The 25,983-nt window shown below is 44.0% G+C and overlaps 1 long non-coding RNA gene across 1 annotated transcript in view; it reads right to left on the minus strand.

The window, feature by feature from the left end:
* Nucleotides 1–1,708: 1,708 nt before the first annotated feature.
* Nucleotides 1,709–25,983, minus strand: part of LOC141982288 (uncharacterized) — a 100,708-nt gene continuing 76,433 nt past the window's right edge. The window contains exons 2-3 of the long non-coding RNA XR_012638013.1: nucleotides 3,351–3,446; nucleotides 1,709–1,937 (exon numbers count right to left, since the gene is read on the minus strand). This is a non-coding gene — a long non-coding RNA (uncharacterized LOC141982288). The remainder of the gene's footprint in view (nucleotides 1,938–3,350; nucleotides 3,447–25,983) is intronic.

Consider the following 25,983-nt stretch of genomic DNA (forward strand, 5'->3'; position numbering starts at 1 on the left):
ATTTTTCCTGCATGTTCTACTTGGTAATAAAATAAGGAAGAAACACAATAGAAAAAAAAATGTCCAATGCCGCTGTCTCCAAGGTCTTCCCCATGGCAGGGTACAAAATACAAAGGAGCTTTGATGTGGATGTTTTCCCCTTTCCTTCCCTACATGAAGGATTATTTATTTATTTAAGGGAAAACTACAGCAGTCCCTGTGCTGATGAGCTGACACTCTAATTGGAAAAATGCTGAGTGCCTCTTGAGATGTGTCTCAGTGAACTGACTGGGAGCAGAGAGCGCTCGGTGTGTTGCAGGACCTGCTTGTGGAAAACAGGTGTATTTCTTTGTAAGCAGGGCTCTCTTCTCCCTTTTTACAACAAGATTCCAGAAATCAAAGAAAGCTCCCCTGCTAACGACAAAAAAAAAAAAGTGAAAACGCCAGCCAGATGATACTACCATAACAGCCACAAAGAAGCCATGGTTCAAGATAGTTTCAGCTGTCTAGAGGACCTAATTCAGGCATCACTGCAGGCTTCAAGAGGAAGCTATGAGTTAAAGCACTAATGGCCAAACAGACGCGGGGTGGTCAAAGATTGGCGAGCCAAACGCAATAAACAGCTGCCAGAAACAGCAGAAATTGTGAAATGAGCAATAGAAAGCAAGTAGCGCTACTGTGGCTTCAAATGGCCACAGTTCAAAATGCTACTGAAAAGGAGGAAGTTCTAACTGAAGGCATTGACTATTCTCCTACCTTGTTCAGGACTCCGAGGCCCTAGAGCTGCATGGTCTCTTTCCCTAAATGCAACTGGAACACCAATACAGCCTGCTGCTAAAGGGGGTGAAGTAAACACATGGTCAGCAATACTTTTTCCCCTCACTTCCCAGTATCCAGAGGTGAAAGTAAGCTGGTACGCCCCGGTACGGCATACCGGCAAGAGCCGGTGCGCCATACTGGGGTGGATCGGCTTCCCCAGGCCCAATTTAAAGGGCCTGCGGCTCCCAGCAGCGGCAGGAGCCCCCGGCCCTTTAAACCGCTGCCAGAGCCCTGCTGCTGGAGCCCTGGGGTAGCGGCGGTGGGGCTGGGGCGGCGATTTAAAAGGCCCAGGGTGGTAGCGGCGGCCGAGCCCTGGGCCCTTTAAATAGTCCCCAGAGCCCCACCGCCACTTCCCCAGGGCTCCAGCAGCAGGGCTCCGGGGATGGGGCTCTGGCCGCCACTACCATGCTGGGCCCTTTAAATTGTCCCCAGAGCCTGCCGGAACCCTGGGGAAGTGGCGGCGAGGCTCCGGGGACAATTTAAAGGGCCCAGGGCTCAGCCGCCGCTACCGCCCAGGGCCCTTTAAACCGCTGCCAGAGCCCCCGGATGCCGCTGTTACCCTGGGGAGGGGGAAGGAGGCACTTGCCAGTACAGGGTGGGCCGGGGCTGGCCTGACCTCCCCCAGCCCCGCCCCTTCCGCCCGAGACCTGCCCCTTCCGGGGGCCAGAGCCTGCCCCAGCCCAGCCCCGTACCGGTAAATCCCTAGACATACTTTCACCCCTGCCAGTATCCTTGGGGTTCAGATTACTGCAATCACCTGAGAGACTATTGCAATGCGCTCTGTCTAGGGCTGTATATACAGACATATTATTTTCCTGCACAAGTCTGAGCAGCACCACCACACCTCACTGGAGCACCGCATTCTAACCAGAGTGCTTGTCTTATCCTGGATTTGCTTCACAGTCCTGGGGGCAAATTCTGGATTGACACTGGTATAACTCCATTGATAGCACTAGAATTATTCTGGATCCTAGGAAATGAGAATAATGCTGGAGTCTGTTCTTTACCTTTTATAGCCCTCAATGTGCAAGATGAGACAGTTACGCTCACTTTTCTGTACTAGTTGCCGTTAACTGAGAATGAGGCAGTTGATTGTCTCAAGGTTGAAATTCTCAAGGATGAAATTCTCAGGCTGTTTTCTATGGAGACACAAAATACGTTACTACAGGGAATTAAATGAAGCCATGTCTTGTCATTTCAGGGCCCAGTATGAGAGATCTCTCTCAGCAAGCCTTTCCCCAGTAAGAATGTCATAATGGATTTACCAGTGTTTCTCCTGAGAAGACACCAATTAAATTATTCCCATGTGAAACATGAAGGACAGCTAGGTCTACAATCTTTCTTTCCTTTGACTTTCAGTTTGCCCATTTCCTCCTTCTTGACTTTAGGCTTGGTCTGCCTCTTCTTTGTCTTTCTTTGAGTTGCTCTTTATTTTCTAAAGCTCAGGTTTCCCCACAGCATCTGGCTCACAATTCAAAATTTCTAGGTTAAATTGACCAATCAGACCATCCTCTTTCAACTTCATGGGGACCAGGATTTCATTCCATATGTTTAAGCAGAGAATTATAAAAGTTAACTCCTATTCAGAAGTCCTTCCATGTTATTAACCTCCTCCTGCAACATATCCTGGTCCCTCCGGGTAACTGGAGACTCAAAAACTCTCCAAGTTCAATTCAACTCTGCAGGGCCAGCAACAGTGTGGAAAACAAAGTTGATTTTATATAGTAAGCGGATCATTTTGACAGAGAGCATGATTTTCTAACTCCCCACCTCTCCCACCACAGAGGTAAAAATTCAGCCATTTCTTTTTACCTTCAAGGAACATTTTAGCCATCTAAAACTTTGTTACTAAATCTTACAAGGATTTCCATGCTTAGAAGTCTATTTTGTGTAGAGATTCACCTACAAAAAGTACAGAGCACAGATTTACTAATTGCCCACTTTTTTTTTTCTTTTTTCTTTTTTTTTTTAACGCAATTAAGACAAATGAGGAATCCAGCAGATCAAGAGTGTTTAGTGGTCTTAAATAAGTATCAAAAGTAAACAGGAAAAATAGTTTCAGTTGATGAAGAAAATGCAACACTTTTTAAAGATGTTTTTAATATTTCTTCCTGGACCTTTGAGAATTAAACCTTATTGAGGTTTGACTATCAAGGGCCATATTTAAGAGGTTACACTTGGCTACAAAGTTATTCCAGATGTTGTCAGTTGCATATAAAGTAAATTTGTGAAGTCTTTATTTGTTTTCCATTTCAGTGTGTGCTAAATTGCTGTTTTGTTTTATCCTATTTTGATTTCAAAGAACCCAATGACAATAAACAGAGACATGAAAATCAAAAATGAATTATAAATCAGCCACATTTTCAAAGGGGCCTCAATCCAGCCTCTAAATTTGCACCTTCAATTTCACTCACTCAGTCAGTGTGTCCAAAAAAGACCCTGTACCGGATTGTCACTACATATAAATCTACATAACTCTACTGAAATCAATGGAGCTATGCCACAGCTGATATTTGATTCTCTATTTGTATTTGGAAACAGTATTCACTTACATGAATCAGGTGCCTCCATCCTGTCAGCTCTGTGCATGTAGAACTCCCACTGAATTCACTGGGAGTTCAGGTGCAGAGAAGTTGCAGAATCTGACCCTGGGAACATGAGACAGATATTCAGCTGGTGTTAATCAGTGTATCAGCATTAAAGCCAGAGCTATGTTGACTTATTCCAGTTGAGATCTGCCCCAATATGTCTCACATGCCCAAAGTCTGTCTGCAGGTGTAAGTGATAGTTCACACAAAATTGTGATAGGCTGTATTTTGAAATGTGTCCCTATAGCTGTTGAACTAATAAAAATATATTTATACTAATGACAACTAGCTGACAGAGATAGAGAAAGAAGATATTCCCCTGCTGTGAAAACAGAAAGTCCATAATTTCCATGATTCAGATAATCATTAATCTGCTTTTTAGCACTTGGCCAACAGCAGAGTTTAGCAATTTTTTTCATCAACTTTAAGTGAGGAGAAGCTGTAATTTTTAAAAGAATGTAAAACTTCCCATTTAACTAATAATTCGTTAGGACACAAATGATAAAAGCCAGGAAACAAACATATTAAGGCTGACAATGCATCCTTAAATACATAGCACATGTATGAGATTTGTGTCATTATTTTAGGCATTGGCTATATTGAGCACCTAGTCTAATGCTAACTTACCTGTTCTGTGGAGATGACCATTGTACAGTATATATTTGTATTTTATGCATAATTTCTACTATAATATAGGATTTGTAACAAAAACTAGTACAATTTTGACACAGCAAGTGAAGGATACATGAACACGTGTATTTCTGCCCACTTCCCATTTAAATAAGGAGAAATGCCAATTTCCTGTTGCTGTCTTTGTTTAAACTACAGAGCCATTTGCATGGAGCAAGAGAAAATACCAATGCACAGCAGCTACCTACCAGAAATAAATATTAGGGCTGTGGATTAATCGCAGTTAACTCCTGCGATTAACTCAAAAAAATTAATCGCAATTTAAAAAATCAATCGCGATTAATCGCAGTTTTAATCGCACTGTTAAACAATAGAATACCAATTGAAATGTATTACATATTTTGCATGTTTTTCTACACTTTCATATATATATTGTATTCTGTGTTGTAATTGAAATCAAAGTGTATATTATTCTTGATTACAAATATTTGCACTGTAAAAGATAAACAAAAGAAATAGTATATTTCCGTTCACCTCATACAAGTATTGTAGTGCAATCTCTGTGTCGTGAAAGTGCAATTTACAAATGTAGATTTTTTTGTTACATAACTGCACTCAAAAACAAAACAATGTAAAACTTCAATGCCTACAAGTCCACTCTGTTCTACTTCTTGTTCAGCCAATCGCTAAAACAAACAAGTTTGTTTACATTTACCGGAGATAATGCTGCTCTCTTCTTATTTACAATGTTACCAGAAAGTGAGAACAGCCATTTGCATGGCACTTTTGTAGCCAGCATTGCAAGGTATTTATGTGCCAGATATGCTAAAGATTCATATGCCCCTTCATGCTTCGGCCACCATTCTAGAGGACATGCTTCCATGCTGATGACGCTCATTAAAAAAATGTGTTAATTAAATTTGTGACAGAACTCCTTGGGGGAGAATTGTATGTCCCCTGCTCTGTTCTACCCGCATTCTGCCATATATTTCACATTCTAGCAGTCGTGGATGATGGCCCAGCATATATTGTTCATTTTAAGAACATTTTCACTGCAGATTTGACAAAACACAAAGAAGGTACCAATGTGAGATTTCAAAAGATAGCTACAGCACTCCACCCAAGGTATAAGAATCTGAAGTGCCTTCCAAAATCTGAAAGGGACGAAGTGTGGAGCATGCTTTCAAAAATCTTAAAAGAGCAACACTCCGATGAGGAAACTACAGAACCCAAACCACCAAAAAAGAAAATCAACCTTCTGCTGGTGGCGTCTGACTCAGATAATGAAAATGAACATGCGTCGGTCCTCACTGCTTTGGATTGTTATCGAGCAGAACCCGTCATCAGCATGGACGCATGTCCCCTGGAATAGTGGTTGAAGCATGAAGGGACATATGAATCTTTAGGGCACCTGGCACGTAAATATCTTGCAATGCAGGCTACAACAGTGCCATGAGAATGCCTGTTCTCATTTTCATGTGACATAGTAAACAAGAAGCGGGCAGCATTGTCTCCTGCAAATGTAAACAAACTTGTTTGTCCGGGCGATTGGCTGAACAAGAAGTAGGACTAAATGGACTTGCAGGCTCTAAAGCTTTACGTTGTTTTATTTTTGAATACAGTTATTTTTTTTACATAATTCTACATTTGTAAGTTCAACTTTCATGATAAAGAGATTGCACTATAGTACTTGTATTAGGTGAACTGAAAAATACTATTTCTTTTGTTTTTTTACAGTGCAAGTACTTTTAATCAAAAATAAATATAAAGTGAGCACTGTATATTTGTATTCTGTGTTGTAATTGAAATCAATATATTTGAAAATGTAGAAAACATCCACAAATATTTAAATAAATGGTATTCTGTTATTGTTTTAACTGTGCAATTAATCACACAATTAATCACGATTAATTTTTTTAATCACTTGAGAGCCCTAATACATATATTTGCCTGGAGTTACAATGCTGAACAAAGTTATAGCAGCCAAAAAGAGTGACTAATGTAAACGCCGAGAGAAACTGAGGAAATGTGATCACACAATGGCCACAAGTAAATTTAGCCTAGAGCTGGAATGATTTGTGTAAGTAAGTATATTTGATATAATTTTACCCCTTTTAACCCAAGAAACCAGACAAAATGTCATGGTCTTGTAGGTTGTTCAAGTTGGGAGGAGAAATTGGTGATGGAGTCAGGTATTAATCTGATGCAATTTTATTTACAAAGAATGTACCAGAGTAGGGTGACCAGGCAGCAAATGTGAAAAATGGGGACGGGGGCAGGTAATAGGAGCCTATATAAGAAAAAGACCCAAAAATCGGGACTGTCCCTATAAAATCGGGACATCTGGTCACCCTATACCAGAGTCATGTTTCCCTGAACACAGGAGGAATCAAACAGCAGTTTCCTTGCTCACAGCTCCAAGCCTCTTTCAGCCAGCACTCAACCCAAAACCTCGCTCTAGGCTTCTCTCAGGGCCACACACCATGCTCGTCCAGCCTGTGTCTGGAACTTCCTTCTGTCTATTTGCATCTGCTTCTTTGCTACTTTCCCACACACACCCTTGCCCAGAACAATACCTGTGCCAATATCATTCAAATTCCTGAGTGACCTTAGTTGTGTCTTGGTTTTGGTCGCTATTATTTCATAAACCAGCTTAATTGTTTCTACTATCTTAAATGAAGAGCAGCAGATACACTCATCAGCTTCAGTTACATTTAACACAACCTACAACAGTACTTTGAACAAAGGCAGTTCTGTTTTGGGAAGTGAGCCTGCTCTGCATCCCCTATGATTTTTTATCTTCTGTGTCAGTTTGTGGCCTGATCCTGCTAAGTGTTGTGTATCCTCAACTGCAGTGGGAGATCAGAATGCTCAGCGCCTTTAAAAAAAGTGCTGAGCCCTTTGTAGGAGGAAGTCCTTAGCAGGGAAGTGTGTTGACTGTGTTGGACAATCACTGCTTTGCTTTGCCACCAAACTACCTGCGTCTTATCCATTTGTTTCACTTTGTGGGATGTGAGGTTTTGGAGTTTCTTTGGTTCTCCTGCCAAAACTCCCACAAGATCTTAGTCCTTTACATCAACTATTTTTGCACTGCTTTCACTGCAAAGTCTTTAATAGGCTGTACTTAGACATTTTTAAAGGGCCACAAACACTTTCAGTCAAGCCCACCCACATCTCGGCACCATCCCCACAGCCCCTTATGCTTTCCAATCACACATTTCAGCCTTGTTTTGGTGATCTTGCTTTCTCTTTTACCTGTGTGAGTTACGTGTGGAAGGAAACTATGGACAGAAGAGCCCCTCCAGGCATAGGCGCTGACTTTTCTTTCTCCTGGTGGGTGCTCCACCGCTACTCCAACCCAAGGCCCTACCCCCACTCCATCTCTTCCTCCTCAGCCCCTGCCCTCACTCCGCCTCTTCCTGTCCCTGCTCCACCTTCTCTCCCAAGGCCCCACCCTTGCTCTGCCTCTTCCTGTCCCCACTCCGCCCTCTCCCCCGAGGCCCCACACTCACCACTCACTGCTCTCTGCCCTCCCCTGAATGCCTCCTGCCAGCTGCCAAACAGTTGAACAGCAGCCTAGCCAAACAATGGTGGGTGCTGACCACCCACTATTTTTTCTCATGGGTGCTTGAGTCCCAGAGCACTCATGGGGTCAGCGCCTATGTCTGATTCTCTCCTCTCTTGTAGCAGAGTAAATCAGGAGCAACCCAATGAAATCAATGGAGTTACATTGGTATGAAACTAATGAACCACAGGTGGCTCACCAGCCTGAGACGCAGTCTAAAGAGAGTTGCTGTAGTAAACCTAATCTGACAAGCCAGAGGATGCACGTCAGACTGGCAGGAATCTGAAACACACTTCTTGAGTTGAAGAGGGTACTAAGCAGGGGTGGGTCACATATATTCCCCATGGTCACATATATGGCCCGTTTACATGCATCAGCCATAAATATGTTAGTGTTGCTGAGGCCAGAAGTTAAGGTTTTGCATTATAGCAAGTTGAATGTATTGTTTAGCATGTATCTTTATCTATTGAAAATGGAGGGGAGTTCCTTGTGGGGTGTTGAGGTACAGTGAACAAGGTTTTCCTAACCTGTCTGTTCCCTGTGTGGAGCACATCTGTAGCCGGCATGATCAGTTGGGCAGTTGCACACAACAATAGAGAGCCGCTAGATGGGCTCACCAAGCTGGATAATCTTTTCAAAAATATGTGGACATTTTAAAGGGGGGGAATTAGCTTCTAGTGTACATGACCCCTGGGAAGTGGCATTCACAATTGTGACCAGAGTAGTCGGTGTCCGGCAATGTGGGACAGCTGCTGGAGGATTGGTAGGGTCAACGTAGGTCATGCAATGTCTATACTCGCACTGCGTCAGTGCCTTACCACCATTCAGGGAGGTGGTGTTACTGTGTCACTATAATGAGGCACCTACATCAGCAGGAGACAAATCTGAGTGTAGGCACATGTGCAACTAAGTTGACGCAAGGTGATTTATGTTGACCTAACTTTGCAGGGTTTAATCTATACTACAAAGTTTTGCCAGCATAGCTATGTCCTCTAGAAGTGTGAAAAAATCACACCTCCAGCTGACATAGGTATGTTAGCAAAAACCCTGCTGTAGACACAATTATGCTATGAGAAGAATGGTTCTCTGTCAGCTTAGCTAATGTTATACGGTGAGGTGATGTAGCTATGCTGATCTCCTGCCAGCTTACCCTATGTCTCCACTAGGGGGCTCTGCCAGGATAGCTGCGCTAGCATAGCTATACCAGCAAAGGCACTGTACTGTAAATAAGGTCTGCAACAACCATGTTTTGGGGAAGTTAATTTTCCTTGTTTCTTGAGGAAGAGGTGTTAGTGAGGGGGGCATGATTAGAGGGTATCTGTGGGAGGGGAATGATCTGCCACTTTAGCTATCAACTCCGCCCTCTTCTTAGCCCCACTATACCACTGGTAGGGCTGGAAGGGCCATGGGAAGAAAGGAGGATGGTAACTAATGGGCTGTGAGGAGCACATCTCCCAACTGGAGTCATCAAGAGGAATAGCAGGAAGCCCCAGACTTTGTATCTACTTCAGGGATCTAGTGTAAAGAAGGGGCTCTCCACAGCCCTCTACAGTAGAGGCATACTGTGCATGTGTGGAATGGTCCATTCACCTCAGTGAGGTGTGCTCAGGTGAATTGGGACACTCCAAAGAGCTGAATAGTCTAACACAATAGCTCTGGATGGTGTGAAATGACTCATTCATATCAAAGGGAGTTCCTCTCTACCTCAATTTCAGTCCTGGAATATCATTGTTCACGGTAATCTCATTATGCATGTCAGTTTTAGAGCAACTGGAATATTAAAATCTACTTTGTATTGCAGGGGGACAGTATCTGAGGAATGCCTGGATCAAATTACTCCAAACATGCACCATTGCCCCTGTTGTGACCAGTGGCGGATTAGCAACTGGGCCACCAGGACCTGTGCCCAGGGACCCTGGCCAATTAGGGTTCCCTGGAAAAATGGATGTCCCTGAGCCCCGACCCATTCCACCCACCCAGTCTCCTGCCTGAGGCAGGGGTGGGGTGCAGGGCTTGCCCTGCTCCACCCACCCGTCCAGTACTTCTGCCAGAGAGTGGGGTTGGAGCATGGGGGCTTGTACGCCCCGACCCCATTTCCCCAGCAGGAGTGCCGCAGGCCAGGGGGCGACTGCAGGTGGAAGGGGTAGGGGCAGGGTCACCACTTGCTCTGGCTGAGAGCCCCTCAAAATGGTAATCCGCCTCTGGTTGTGGCATACCAATATCCTAGATAATCTCATTATACATGCGGATTTTAGAGTACTTTAAAAATGAAAAGAAGCTCACAATGCAGGGGGGAAGACATATATTGGGAACCTCTCGATCAAATGACCTTAATTTGTGCCATACATTCTACCATAGCCCCTGAATAGCTTTTTAATTATTTTAATTATTTTGCTTCCCCAAAAGGAAAGTGGGTAGTACAAATTATCCACGATTGATCCCACGAGAGTAATATCAGGATCAGAGTAATAGTTTGAGCCCCAAGTATGAATTTTAAAAAAGGAGTTATAAGTGTAATATTTGGATATGTGATTTTTTTTTTTAAAGTGGGACTGTATCTCACTTAAACAACCTCAAAAATCTTGACTACTAAACTAATCCTGTGGCTATTTTCAAGACAAGGTTTTTTTGAGGGCCTCTTTCTCCTAGTCAACGTTCTTTTACCCTAACCTATTCTGTTGTGCTCCCGGCACTCTGTTCTATATGCCCATGCAACAGAGGAAAGGGACAAATTTCCAGTCTTTCAGCCCCACAAAGTCAGCAATTACCATGATTTTGGGAAATTAGGAATGTAAAGGATCATTTCATTTTTAAAGGTGATATGTAAAGGGGCAATAACAGACTGTGCCTCTGTTTGATTTTCTTCTGATGTGTGAAGAAGGCATGAAGATTTGGGGAACTGGGTGGGGGGTTTTTTGTTTTTGTTTTTTTGGTATGTTTGTGTGTTTGTTTTGGGGGTTTTGAAGGAGGGAAAATACATTTATGTTGCCTCTTTTTATATTAAAAATCCAGGTCCTGTCTAGCCTGGGGGACTCATACTTTGGCTTTGTCTAGACTAGAGTTGGTGATCCTGTTATAATTTGAGCTAATTGATCGTAAATGCTAATTATGTTGATAACTGAGGCTCTCCACAGATGTTTGTTTTGGAGCACAAAATTTTGAGGTTTGCCCCGAGGCTGAGCCCCCATGTCCTAATAGGAACATTTGCAGAGTGCTAGATTAGCATTTACAATTGCTTAACAAGCAATTGGCAATCAATTACAAAAGGAGGACAAATGCTAGTCTAGACAAAGCCTGTGATAACAGGAAAACTAGTGAAATGACATCACAAGAGTCAAGAGACAGAAAACTGAGTAATGGAAAGGGGAAGGGATTTTAAATCACACTTCAAAAAACTCTGTGTTTTGTCTGATTTTATGAACACCTATTTAACTTCAGAGCCAAATGAGTATTTTGGATAAGGGATGCATGGGTGCAAGGGAGGGATGAGAGAGACATTTTTGCCCCCAGAATTTTAGTATCCTGGGGGCCCAGGACAGTCCCCCCTTTCCCCTCTAAACAGCACCCCTGAGAACAGACACCAGGCAGAGCAGAGCAGACTCCCCAGACTCCGCATGCATCCCCCCCACACCACATCTTGCCTTTGTTTGGGAGGCCAATGCCCCCCTGCAATCCTCCCAACTGCACCCATGGACTTCCCTCCCCCTCTTCCAACACTGCAGCAGGCCCCAGCCTGGCTCCCTCTGCCTGGAACAGGACTCATCTGCTGCCTGCAGCTGGAGCCAGGCTGGGAGCTGCAGCCACAGGAGGAGACTGCCCAGGAGATATAGGTCAGAGGCAGGGTGACCCGGATGAGCAGGGTCTCACACTGCTGATCAGGCAGGGCTTCTGCAGAGCAGAGGAAGTCCTGCACTCCCTCTCCTTGCCCACCCCTAGCCCTGGCTAAAGAAGCTCCCTGAGGCTGCTGGAGGAGCAACCCTACTCCCACTGAGGGTGAAGCAGGGCACGGTCAATCCTGGCTGCAGACAGCCCAGGGACCGCAAAACAGCTGTTCAGTGGAGCCCGCAAAACAGCTGATAAGCACAGCTGCCTACCAGCTAATCGGTGGGGGCAGGGCCGGTCCGAAACAGCTGATCCGTAGCTGGGGCTGAAGAACCACTACAGCTGGTGGGTACTGAGCACCCACTATTTTTTTTCCATGGGTGCTCTGGACACAGGCACTGACTCCTGGGATGGAGCACCCATGGAGTTGGTGCCTATGCCTCCAGGTACACATGTGGATGGAACTCTTTGAGCAGATCTCCCATGTTCCATGCCATCTTGATGATGACATCACCCTTCCCCAAAGCCCCACTGATGCTTCCCCCAGGGTTGCACACAGAAGGGGCCCTGCAAAGTTTTGGGTTTGGGAGAGGGTAGGCAGGGAATCTGGCTGCACTCTCCAGTCCTGCACTCTCCTGATCCCCTAAATATACCAGCAGGGAAGGTTTAGCCAATGGCAGCGTGTCTCCTGCAAGGGCTTTGCTGACAAGGGACTCCAGTGAAGAAGCCTAAAAGGAGGCCTCCATAGACCTTGGGTGGGGTGGATAACTTCTCCAAGAAACCTGGGGATCCATATGCTGCAGGATCCCTAGCAAATCCTGCAGCCCTCCATTAACAGAAAATGTGGAAATGGCAGAGGTGCTTAATGACTTCTTCGTTTCGGTTTTCACCAAGAAGGTTGGTGGTGATTGGACATCTAACATAGTGAATGCCAGTGAAAATGAGGTAGGATCAGAGGCTAAAATAGGAATAGAACAAGTTAAAAATTACTTAGACAAATTGGATGTCTACAAGCCACCAGGGCCTGATTAAATGCATCCTAGAATACTCAAGGAGATGACTGAGGAAATATCTGAGTCATTAGCAATTTTCTTTGAAAAGTCATGGAAGACAGGAGAGATTCCAGGAGACTGGAAAAGGGCAAATATAGTGCCAATCCATAAAAACGGAAGTCAGCTTAACTTCTGTACCCAGAAAGATAATGGACCAAAAAATTAAGCAATCAATTTGCAAACATCTAGGAGATAATAAGGTGATAAATAACAGTCAGCATGGATTTGTCAAGAATAAATCATGTCAAATCAACCTGATAGCTTTCTTTGACAGGGTAACAAGCTTTGTGGTTAGAGGGGAAGTGGTAGATGTGGTATATCTGACTTTAGCAAAGCTTTTGACACTGTCTTGCATGACCTTCTCATAAACAAACTAGGGAAATGCAACCTAGATGGAGCTACTATAAGGTGGGTGTGAAACTGGTTGGAAAACTGTTCCCAGAGAGTAGTTATCAGTGGTTCACAGTCATGTTGGAAGAGCATAAAGAGTGGGGTCCCGAAGGGATCAGTTCCGGATCCGGTTCTGTTCAATACCTTCATCAATGATTTAGATAATGGCATAGAGAGTACACTTATAAAGTTAGCGGACGATACCAAGCTGGGAGGGGTTGCAAGTGCTTTGGACGATAGGATTAAAATTCAAAATGATCTGCACAAACTGAAGAAATGGACTGAAGTAAACAGGATGAAATTCAATAAGGACAAATGCAAAGTACTCCATTAAAGAAGGAACAATCAGTTGCACACATACAAAATGGGAAATGACTGCCTAGGAAGGAGTATTGCAGAAAGGGATCTGGGGGTCATAATGGACCACAAGCTAAATATGAGTCAACAGTGTAAGGCTGTTGCAAAAAAAGGGAGCATCATTCTGGAACGTATAACAAGAGTGTTGTAAGCAAGACACGAGAAGTAATTCTTCCGCTCTACTCCATGCTGACTAGGCCTCAAGTGGAGTATTGTGTCCATTTCTGGGCACCACATTTCAGGAAAGATGTGGACAAATTGGAGAAAGTCCAGAGAAGAGCAACAAAAGTGATTAAAGGTCTAGAAAACATGACCTATGAGGGAAGATTGAAAAAATTGGGTTTGTGTAGTCTGGAAAAGAGAAGATTGAGAGGGGACATGATAACAGTTTTCAAGTACATAACATGTTGTTACAAGGAGGAGGGAGAAAAATTGTTCTTCTTAACTTCTTCTTAACTTCTGAGGATAGGACAAGAAGCAATGAGCTTAAATTGCAGAAGGGAGGTTTTGGTTGGACATTAGGAAAAACTTCCTAACTGTCAGGGTGGTTAAGCACTGGAATAAATTGCCTAGGGAGGTTGTGGAATCTCCATCATTGGAGATTTTTAAGAGCAGGTTAGACAAACACCTGTCAGGAATGGTCTAGATAATATTTAGTCCTGCCATACATACAGGGGACTGGACTAGATGACCTCTCAAGGTCCCTTCCAGTCCTATGATTTTATGAAAACCCTGATTTACAGGAAGCTCTATGTGGGGAACCTAGTGACATTGTGCTACACCTCCAGTCCCTCCCATGGTTCCTCCCTAAGAGATAGTGATCTGGCTCAATATTCTTCAGCCAGAAGTTTTAACTTTTCCATTTAAGAGTATGTCTATACTGCAATGTAAGCCCAGGCTCAGACTCAGGCTTGAGCCCAAACCTGCCTTCCATCTACACACAAATCTGTCAGACTTGGGCTTGGACCTCAGGTTCTGGGACCCTATAGGACTGAAGGAACCAAGCCTGAATCAAGCCAGGACACAGCATTCGATCCCTATTACTTTGCAGTGTAAATGCAGCCCTGCAATTCAGGGCCTGGGAATCCACTGAAATAATCCCATCATCCCATGGGCCAGTTCGAGTCTGCCATGCCTACTTACTATTCCTCCTTTTCCTCCTCCTCCTGCTCTATCAGAAGCTGTGGCAGGCGCCTTTGGTGGATCAGAAAACTCTGCTGAAATGTCCACCAGCATCTCATGGAAGCTCTGCCTGTTTCCTGACAGAGGAGTGAAAGTGCAGCAAAAGAAGTTCTTCAACAGGCACCTCCTCCATGTTGCTAGTCCCAGTGGCTGTGCGCACACAGACCAAAAAGACTGCTCAGCAGGACGTGTTGGTGGGCTGTTCAAACTTCCTGCAATGTACAGCATGGACAGTCAAGTTTTCCCACAGTGCACCATGGTCAAAGGTGTGGAGCGGCCACATTTCAGGTGGGCCCTAGGGAGTCTGGGATATGGTTGATTTTACTCGGGTCTTCATGCTGCAGTGTGGACGCCAGAGCTCCAGGTTTGAGCCCGTGTTAGAAAATTCTTAACACAGAGTTAACAATCAGCTTCAGGTTCTCCAACCCAGGGTCTGCTGACTCAAGTCCCACTAAAAGCCCAGCCCCTTTCCAGCCCCTCAAAGCCCAGCTCTTTGCAAAGGAGCATTAATTACTCACACATTAAGCCTTTAGAAAAATGAGACATTTTAAAGATATACTTTTAATCATTTAAATGTATGATTTCTGGAGCTTTGCTCCCTCATTAACTACTCTGCCTTCAGCCTTTCCACATAACTACTCCAGCACCTTCTGCACTGGCTTTGAGTTTCTACGAAGTATATAATACTTCACCCACTACATTTGGCCTGCCTGCTTCCTCACTGGAATTAAATTGAGTCAGCTCACATAGGGCATGTCTACACTGCAATGAAAGCCCCAAGAACTTGAGTTAGCAGACCCTGGGTTTGTTAACCTAGGGCTGGAGCGTCTATATTCATTTGTATCCCTAGGTTAGGAATTGTTGAACACTGAGTCACAACCTGGGGCTTCAGCATCTATACTACATTATGTGGGCCCAAGTCTAACCATCCATATCCCAGACTTCCTAGCACCCTCCCAAAATGTGACCACTCTAGCCCTTTGCTCCTGGTGCAGTGTGGGAAAACTTGACTGTGCATCAAATTTGACTGTCCAGAGGACAAAGAAAATCAGCCTGTGGGATTGTGGAATACTTTTTGGTGGGCTCCCAGAGCACGAGTCCAGTGGAATTGCATCTTCCCTGCAAAGCAGTCAGGCTTGAACCCTAGGTCCTGGCTCGACTCGGTCTCAGACCCTCCATCCCTATGGAATCCTGGGACCCTGGGTCCAAGCCCTGGGTTAGTGTGATTTGTGTGTAGATAGAAATGGGGGTTAGGTTTGAGCCCGAGTTCGAACCGTGGGCTTACATTTCACTGTAGACATACGATACTGAGAACTTTAGCACACCTAACTGAAAAGTTAAAAAAAAATCAATCAATACAAACTTAGAAAACCTATATACAGATTTTCATGTTTTGAAAATGCCCCATTTTCATTACAAATGATGAAATTTTCAATAAAATTTCTGAGGACCACTATTTATCATTTTTCAAACAGAAGTTCCCTTGCTGACAAATGTACAGTGCACAATTTTGAATTCAAAATTATATTTGGGCCTAGAATCAATTCACTTGAAAAACATACATTTTTCAAAACATACAAACAATTCTAAGCACTTTTGAAAACCCCACCCTAAGTTTCTAATGCCTGCCTTCCATATGATAATGAGCATTCTATAGAAGGCTTTTGAAAAAAATGGTAAAGTTTTGAAAGGGTCTGGAATGGCCCTTTACTTTAACACAGTTTCACCTGTTCCTATAGTTAGTTCTTTTCCATTTCCACTCCTTAAACTTCCTTTACTAAACTTGTGAACCTAGCAAATTTAGGAGGATCCAAATGTGAAAACATTGTTTAGCATACACTTTGGTTAAACAGTGAGGCTGTAACATGAGATCTATTTATGAAAGAAAGTATTCACAAAATGTGAACATGTCCTGGTCAGTTCACAAAACCTTTGAAAAGTTTGTGAACTTGCAAAAATTCAAACCCCACTCCATTCACTCATTCCTATTTCTGAATCTTGAGCTCAGATCTTCTTAAATTAGTCTGATCTTTGGGAAGTAGAGAGATGGAAGATCTATAAGATATTGGAGGATCCATTTGGCTAAATGGGTATGCATTCTGTTTAGAAGCCTGTCTTTGGCCATCAAAAATACAAAGGCATACATTGATGTGGATTATCATTAGTAGCCGAAAGCCCAGGGACTTCAAATGTAACCTTGATATATCCCTTTTTTATGACCATAACCCTTTTTAGTGGTATTTCCACACACAACAATACTTGTTATTCTTAAGAAATGCAAAGAAACACACATTTCAAGGTCTACAGATGAAGGAAAGATTCAAGGGCTATCCATTATCCCTCCGATATTCCCCTAACACCTCAGAATCATTAGTAATGACTGAAAAGGGAATCCCTTCTCCTGCCTAAGAAAAATTGAGCTCATCTAGTGCCAAGATGAATTGGAAACCCATCTCCGTTAATAACTAACATAACGAGGTAAATGTAACTCTATTACCTAAGTCTATCTAAGCTTAACAACTTGGCTATAAATAGCAAACATTACAGAGTAGCTGGCATGCTTTTATTCAATGACTTCACTTTTAATGATGTGGAGGTCATACTGAGTTAAAGACCAATTCTGGTGCCTCTTAAAATTAAGTCCTTATAAAAATTTAACGTATTTGGGGTCCCACTCTTAAGTTCTCCCTTTTCTCCCTCTTTCAGGAAGAGCCATCTCACGGTGCTGAGGTTACCATATTTGATGTCAGAAGCAAGTAGAGGTGCACTTGCTGCAGGCGAGAGTTTGCTCCTACCCTGCAGCAGGCTTAGAAAATGTGCTGCTGGCCTGAGGAGTCAGGAATAAGCCCTCTTCCATCCACTCCCAAGATCCCCTAACCTAGACGGCAGCAACAAGCACCCTCCACCCCCACTAAATTCAAAGGACCAGGCTCTACCTCTCCATGAACAGATCCTTGCTTGTGAAGCAGGACATTCCTCTCCAGCCCTCCGGTGATAGGTGGATCCCTTTATACTGCTCACGTAAGTGTCAGCCTTCTCCGGCTCCCCTCCCCACCCATCAGCTATGGAGAAGAGAACATAGAAGTGAGACTTTCCTATTCACTGTCAGAGAGCAGGGATCTTGTACCCCTTGCTGAGGAAAGACTTTAGCTGATTCCAGCTACACTTAAAAACAGAAAAACTTACAGCTTATTAATCAAATACAGGGCTTTATCCTGCAAGATCGTGAGCACACTCTACTCCACACCTCTCAGGAGGCATTCAGCACTTGACAGAGTGCATCCATAGCAACTAGTAATGCTTTCCTGATAGGGACACAGGACAATATTTACATCCCCAGTTCTAAATGGATTTTTTTTAGGCAACAAAATCTTTCACAACAGTGGAAGACTGAGCATGGGAAAAAACATTTTTGAGAAAGCTCTGAGAAGTGTTTTAGTCATTGTTTAATTATACGAGTTTGCAAAATATCTGCAGAGTTACATCAGGACCGTTTCTAGTGCATGAATCAAACGGAGGCATAATAAAAGTATAAAGATGACTCCACTTCAGGAAGGTTGGGGACAGGAAGTTAGGTAGCTAGTTTTTCCAAGTTAGTCAAACAACAAGATTTTAACAGGCACAGCCTTTTGTATACCAGGCATGGCCTTTTGTATGCAGCACTGTACATGGCCAGGATGGCAGCAAATATTTCAACACGAGATAGGCATCCCATGTGGATTCTTCCAAATTTTTGTGTGCATCTGCAACTAGCACTCAAACGCCATTACAAGTATACTCAATAGGCTGCCCAACATTATTGAGCAAGTATGTGAACACACATGGTAACAGCCTCTTCCTGGAGTTTGGACATATTCCCACGGTTTTGACTGTAGCGTCAGCAAGCTGATGGAATGGCATGTTTTTCATCTACAATAAGTCATTGGGTGGTGCCCCTGTGGTTAGAAGGGACAAATGCAGCTAACATTTTCCAGGACAGACTGCAAATTAACTGAGTGTTCACATGTTACTGCTAGCACTGAATAGCCTTCTGAAAAAATACAATAGTACTTAGTTATGTGCAAGATGCCATCAATACATTGATTAATGTACTCAGAGGTTGACTTGAGATGTAGTATTGCAAATAGATTTTGGGTGAAAGTGGAGGCCAAGGACCAGATTCACAAAGGACTCAGATGCCTAACAGTCACTGTAAGCACCCTTGGCATTTGCCAAACCCCCGCTCAGCTGCCACTTACCCTGTACATGCCTAAACTCAATCCATGCCTAAATTTTTGCTGTAAAAGTTCTCTAGCCAGCTAAGTGTCTGCCTCTGGGCATGCACACTGTTACCTTACTCTAGGTATCCAGACTGCTAAGCCCTAGTATAATCTACAAACCAAGGGGAGATAGTGGTTCCCCTGCCTTTCTGCACCTGTGGGGCCTGGTCCAGTAGGCATGCTCATGTTTCAGTTCCCTAGGTCAGACTATCAATCACCGAAGAATCATATAACCTCAGCTTTATCTCTCTATTGATTAGGGTTTTCAGTTTGCAAAGGACATTCTCACTGAGGTACCCCGTTACTTACAACATTTTGTAGTACAGGCTTCAACTTCTTTCTCCATGCTGGCTATATTATCAACAACAGAGCCAAGGCCAGATGAAATCATCGACAATATTGTCCGGATGGTCACCCACTAAGACACCAGAGTCTGGAGTACATTAAAAAAGACCAACCAGAAGAGTGTTGGTTTTACCTCGGTTAATTTTCAGGCGACTTTTGCCGCTGAGATTTTCCAGGGCTTTAAGGGCCACATCACTCAGCTTTGCAATGCTTTTGCAAGTCTCTTTGCAAATCTAGCCCCAAGTGCACTCTTGATTTTAACTGGGGTAAGTGAACTTCTTTCAAGTAATTTTGAACCCACTCAAACTTTATGAATTCAGACTGTTCACACTGGAAGCTAGAATTAATCCAGAATGGAACTGGTTTTTGCCACTATCATCACTGATGCAGGACCTCCAGCAGCAGAAAGTTGTGGATGTCAAGCGTCTCCTCCACCAGAAGGCACAGAGGCTGCCAGCATGGCCAAAGAGTGGGCAGAGGCAGCTGGGAGGATATTGCTAGTGAGGTCAGGAGACACACCAATTCAGTGCATCTCTTGTGCACCAGTGGATCTCCTAGGTAACCTAGGGTTGCCAACGTTCTAATTGCACAAAACCGAACACCCCTGCTCCACTCCTTTCCTGAGGCCACACCTCTGCCCCGCCCCTTCTCTGAGGCCCTGCCCCTGCTCGCTCCATCCCCCCTCCCTCTATCACATGCTCTCCCCCACCCACAGTCACTTTCATCAGGCTGGGGCAGAGGGCTGGGGTGCAGGAGGGGGTTGGGGGGGTGAGGGTTCCAGCCAGGGGTACGGGCTCTGGGATGGGGTCAGGGATGAGGGGTTTGGGATGCAGAAGGGGGCTTCTCCGGGCTGGGACAGGGGGTTGGGGTGTTTTGGGGGGGAGCAGGGTGCAGGCTCTGGGAGGGAGTTTGGGTGTGGGAGGGGATTCCAGGCTGGGGCAGGGGGTTGGGGTGCAGGAGAGGGTTAAGGGTGCAGTGTCCCAGCAGCACTTATTGCGGTTTCCGGAAGCGACCGCCAGGTCCTTGCAGCCCCTAGATGCATGGGCGGCCAGGGAGGTTCTGCTCACTGCCCTCGCACCCGCAAGTTCTGCCCCCAAACCTCCCATTGGTTGCGATTCCTGGCTAATGGGAGCTTCAGAGCCAGCCCTTGGGGCGGAGGCAGCAAGCAGAGCCTCCCTGGCCACCCATGCATATAGGGCCTGCAGGGACCTGGCAGCTGCTTCTGGGAGCCATGCGGAGCTAGGGGTAGCCAGGCGTCCGGTTTTGACCAGAACACCCAGTTGAAAAGGGACCCTGGCAGCTTGATCAGCACAGCTGACCAGGCCGTTAAAGGTCCGGTCGGTGGTGCAGTGGGGCTAAGGCAGACACTCTGCCTACCCTGGCTCTGTGCAGCTCCTCAGAAGCAGCCAGCATGTCCAGCCCCTAGGCACAGGGGCGATCAGGAAAGCTCCACATGCTGCCCTCGCCCTCAGCACCAGCTCCACAGCTCCCATTGGCCAGGAACAGTGGCCAATGGGAGCTGCATTTCCCAGACAATCGGAGCTGTGGGGGTGCTGATCGGAGCTGCCAGGATCCCTTTTTGGCAACCTGGCAACCCTAACTAACAAGTTTTCACTGAGCATGGGCAAACAGATTTGTCTGAGGCTTACAATGACCAAATCTGAATGAATTTTCACAGGGACACCAAAAAGCACATCCCTGACATCAGGGAGTGTTCCCTCCCAAATTTCAAGATCCTGCTCCAAAGTATGGATGTGCTACAGCTTCTCATGACAACTTTTATATGCAAAATTTTAGAAATTTACTACCAATTTCTACATCCTCATACAATTAAACCAGACTATGCAGCTAACATGGAAGCCCATGTACTTCTCCAGGGCAAACCCTTAATGTCAAAGAAATAAGTTGAGCCAACCTGGCTTCAGAGGTATTATCCAAGATCTGTAGAGGATTCCCTCTGCTTTTCATGAATGGCTCACTCCATTGGAGGCAAAACAGCTTTTCAATACCCTTAAAGCTGTTCACACCTGGAACACGTGGCCCTGGCAGTTAAGTGAAACTGGTTAGTGAGGTGGTTCTTGGTCTCCTCCAGTGTTACTAGAAGAATTCTCCAGTTCCCACTTTGTCTGCCCGATCTTTATTCTGAATAAGCAAAAGTCACTCCAACCTGAGATGAAAGCTGCAGACCCTGAGAATACTCAGTTGAAAGCCCAGAATTTCTAAAATGGTACCCTGGCAATGAGCTGTGTGTGTGTGTGTGTGTGTGTGTGTGTAAGTGTGTGTGTATCGGCAAAATCACAGCTCTGAGGTAAATGACAATAGTGAGCATGTGCAAAATTGGTGGCTATTAAGCACATGCAGTGAAGGATTACAGAGAGGTCAGTTAGCTGAACAGCTAGCTGCTCATAGCCCACCCATAGTTGTTGGGAACACTGGGCATGGCCTCTAGGTAACTCGAGGGGACAGAAGACCACGAGTGTCGATGAAGCCCCCTCGCACTAGGCCCAAGTGTCCTTGGCCCCCCCGCCTGGAGGCACTCGCAGCAGTTATGCTGAGGATCTGCCACAATATGTTTCAAAGTTAGACTGCCTAAAACTAAACAAGGCCAAACAGGGCAGATATGGAAGAACAATGCTGAACAAAGCAGCTTTATGTATGGTTTAACAGATGGTACAGAGAACAAGGGAACTAGCTGGTAACTGGATTGGCTGGCTATATGGATACTTAGGGCAGCTTACTATTGGATAAGTATGCTGAAGAAAGGATGTATAAAAGCCTGTGTAACTTCCTGCTCTGTGTGCAGGATTTGAGATTCTATTCTCCCTGTACCTTGTTTGCAGCTGCAAATAAACTTTTCTGCTTCTCCACCCCGTTGTGATTATTGGATGACGCACACCGGGCAACGAACCTTGCTGTTGTTTGCCTCTAGCACTGGGTGCCGGCAACATAGTGATCACAACTTGTTTTGAAGGTCAGAGCTGGCAATCATAATGCTGGGGTAATGGTTGGTACTGAGCATGTGTGAATGGGGTAATTGCTTAAGGTATATAAGAAAGTTCCAATAGGACAATATAAAAGGCCAGCTGCCTGTTTTTTAGTCTGAGGCAGTGAAAGAAAGAGAGAGAGAGAGAGACACGATCGGGAGAAGACGAAAGCCAGCAAGGAGAGCCAAAGAAAAGCTACTGGAAAGAAGTCAGAAAAGCTGCTGCAAAGAGAGAGAGAGGAAGAAAACCAGAGCAGAACAAAACTGACTGACCAGGAGCCGAGCAGCAACAGCAATTAAAGAAAAATACCAAAGAACTTATAAAGCAGCAGCAGTGATTTTAAAGGGATACCAACGGCTTTATAAAGTAAGCTTGCCAATTTTTAATTTTAGTGTAGGATAGTTTAGCATAGTATTTAATATGTGTATGCTTGAAGTGTGTGTGTGTATGTCTTTTTACTTTAGAACTGCTGTCAGTGATTTGTTACCAACTGGCCACTTGTAACAAGTCACTTCATTTAGAATCAATAAGATACTTTGTTTTGGAAAGAATACTGCCTGGGTCAATTACTGTATCAGAAGATTATATCACTGTCCTTTCCTTAACAACCCTGGAAAATTTTACCTCAGGAAGAACAGACTGAGGTAGCAATAGGCGGGTTATTACAGCAGCATCCCAAAATCCATTTTTGGGGGTAACACCAGTTGTTGGATTATGCACTGACTGTATTCAGATTATGATGGAAAACTGCTTTTTTGGAGGGGAGGAAAAGGGTCATCTAGGTGTTAAGGTAGGTGAGAAAGGTGCAGTCTTCATAACACATTGCCTGTAACTTTTCCTTTTCTACTCTTACAGAGAAATGTAATGCTACACTTAGCATTAAATCAGAAGATTAGAATCTTTGGCCTCTTACCCAGCCATGATCAAACTTCTTTTCCTCCTCCCTCACCCTTTCTCAGAGGCCTTCCTGTCCAACCGCAACAGCTGTTTGTCTTTTACAAGTTCTGACTTCTCACAGCTGCACTAACAAGCTTTTCCAGCAATCTGCCCAGTCTCTAAGTCTTTCTTTTGGCTCTCCAGCTGATCCAAAGGCTCCACCTGTGTCTCCGGGTTATCCCCAGTACTCAAAGTTAACAGGGTCTCACATGAATTTTACTGGCACCTTTTTAATAGCAACACTCTTTTTAACTTCACTGAAACAAGGAATAAACTGAAAAATATATGCGGAAATAAGGATATTTTACTCTCAAGGACATAAAGATGAATAAGAGTAATAGAATCATAGAAACTGAACTGGTAAAGGCCTATTGACTACCCAGTCATTTTGTCTTCCCCCTGCCAATTCAGAATTATTCCCCATAATATATTTAAAGGGAATGAAGGAGAAATTTAAAAATGTCATCTTTTTGCAGGGCTCACAATGACTTTATTGCATTGCTTTGTAACCCCCTGTATTCTGCTTCAGGGCACAGCCTTGTGTTCCTATATGGAATTAGTTCCCCCCCACTCCTTTCACTGCCCTTATTCTCCCAAAGTGCTTTGATGCTCACCTCTTTTATTCATCTGTAACAGTGTTTGACTGGAGTGATCGAAGCCAAGACCTCTAGATCACAAGCATGAGCCCTGACTACCTGAGCTAACGGACCAGCTCTGTTAATTTAGAGATAACAACAGACTCCTAAACCTTTATAGATTTTTCTAGCCATTAGTGGGAGACAGAGCCTCACTTTATTAGTGTGGATGGCATATCTTAACCTTGCATTCCTCCAATATCCACCGTTCTTCCTCTTCTTAAGCCCTCACAAAAGAGCAACTGCAATAAAACTTTATTTCAGGGAGAGAGCCTTTCTCCAGCCACCTTCCTGCTCTGAGTCTGTCAGAACATGTTTTTTCCACACTGATTTGTTAACCATGGACATAATGGAAAATCTTTGATTGGACCAGAACATTTATTTGTAAAGCACACATTGGGGCCCTGATCCAGATTGGGGCCTTTAGGAATTCCTACAGCATAAACAGCAATCATATACAGATGTTAACATATTTTATAGATGTTGCCTAAGTTTTGATTCTTCCACAGAAATATGCTTCTTGTCATTTTTGACACTTTTAGTCTCAAGTCTACTCTAGCCTACTGACAGTTGCAAGCTATGTTTTACACGTGGTCAAGTCTCTATTCCTCAGGCCAGCAAGAGTATGCCTTTGCAGAAAAGGAGTAGGTTAGTGACATGACCAGCCATACCTGGACTCGAAAGTGGCACAGCTGTCATCCTCAAACAGCTGAAGTCAATTATCTTGGCTAGAAAGGAAAGGCAAAGTATTCTATTTTAAATAACACAGTTGTTAAATGTAGTAATTTTTCGAACTTCTAAATAGCATAATATTAAGCATGACAAACATAAAAACCAGGAACTATAGAAATACATCCAGGCTTGATCATTCATGTTTTTACACTACAGGTGGTATAACTACTTGCACTTTTGGCACATGAAGGAAAAATTGGTCCAAGCAGCATTACTGAACACTATCGGTATAGTGCATTATGACCATATCCACATACTTGTGCTCTGCATACATTGGAGTGCAGTTTTACAAATGACATTGGACAGCCTTCTTGTAAAATTATGCAATGTCATTATTCAACTCTCAGGAATCTCAGGGAACCTTATAGATTCTAAAAGGGAAGCACACAGGTGGATTTAGAAAGCAGAGAAGTGAGAAACTGACTTAAATACCAATTTAAGACCCACATTAAGTACTATTTTGAGGACTTATATGGGACTTACTTCTATGTGGTGTGTAGAACTTGTACTCAGGCAAATTTATCCTGCAGATTATGTGACAGTACAGTTATGAAGTTTAAAAGTAGCTTTAATAAATTTAGGCCTTGTTCTTGCTCCACCTGAACATAAGAATGGCCATACTGGGTCGGACCAAAGGTCCATTTAGCCCAGTATCCTGTCTTTTGGCAGGAGCCAATGCCAGGTGCCCCAGAGGGAATGAACAGAACAGGTAATCGTCAAGTGATCCATCCCATCACCCATTCCCAGCCTCTGGCAAACAGAGGCTACGGACACCATCCCTGCCCATCTTGGCTAATAGCCATTGATGGACCTATCCTCCATGAACTTATCTAGTACTTCTTTGAACGCTGTTATGGTCTTGGCCTGCACAATATCCTCTGGCAAGGAGTTCCACAGGTTGACTGTGCATTGTGTGGGAAAAAAATTCTTTTGTTTGTTTTAAACCGTCTGCCAATTCATTTCATTTGGTGGCCCCTAGTTCTTGTGTTATAAGAAGGAGTAAATAACACTTCCTTATTTACTTTCTCCATACAAGTCATGATTTTATAGACCTTTATCATATCCCCCCTTAGTCATCTCTTTTCCAAGCTGAAAAGTCCCAGTCTTATTAATCTCTCCTCATATGGAAGCCATTCCATACCTCTAATCATTTTTGTCACCCTTTTCTGTACCTTTTCCAATTCCAATATATCTATTTTGAGATGCGGTTACCACATCTACACATAGTTTTCAAGATGTGGGAGTACCATGGATTTATATCGAGGCAATATGCTATTTTCTAGCCTATTATCGATCCCTTTCTTAATGATTCCCAACATTCTGTTCGCTTTTTTGACTGCCACTGCACATTGAGTGGATGTTTTCAGAGAACTATCCATGACTCCAAGAGCTCTTTCTTCAGCTAATTTAGACTCCATCCTTTTATATGTATAGTTGGGATTATATTTTCCAATGTGCATTACTTTGCATTTGACAACATTGAATGTCATCTACCATTTTATTGCCCAGTCACCCAGTTTTGTGAGATCTTTTTGTAGCTCTTTGCAGTCTGCCTGGGACTTAACTATCTTGAGTAGTTTTGTATCATCTGCAAATTTTGGCAGCTCACTGTTTACCCCTTTTTCCAGATCATTTATGAATATGTTAAAAAGGAGTGAGCCCAGTACAGACCCCTGGGGGACACTACCTCTCTCCATTCTGAAAAATG

The sequence above is a fragment of the Natator depressus genome, chromosome 2, assembly GCF_965152275.1.
Source record: "Natator depressus isolate rNatDep1 chromosome 2, rNatDep2.hap1, whole genome shotgun sequence".
NCBI lineage: Eukaryota > Metazoa > Chordata > Testudines > Cheloniidae > Natator > Natator depressus.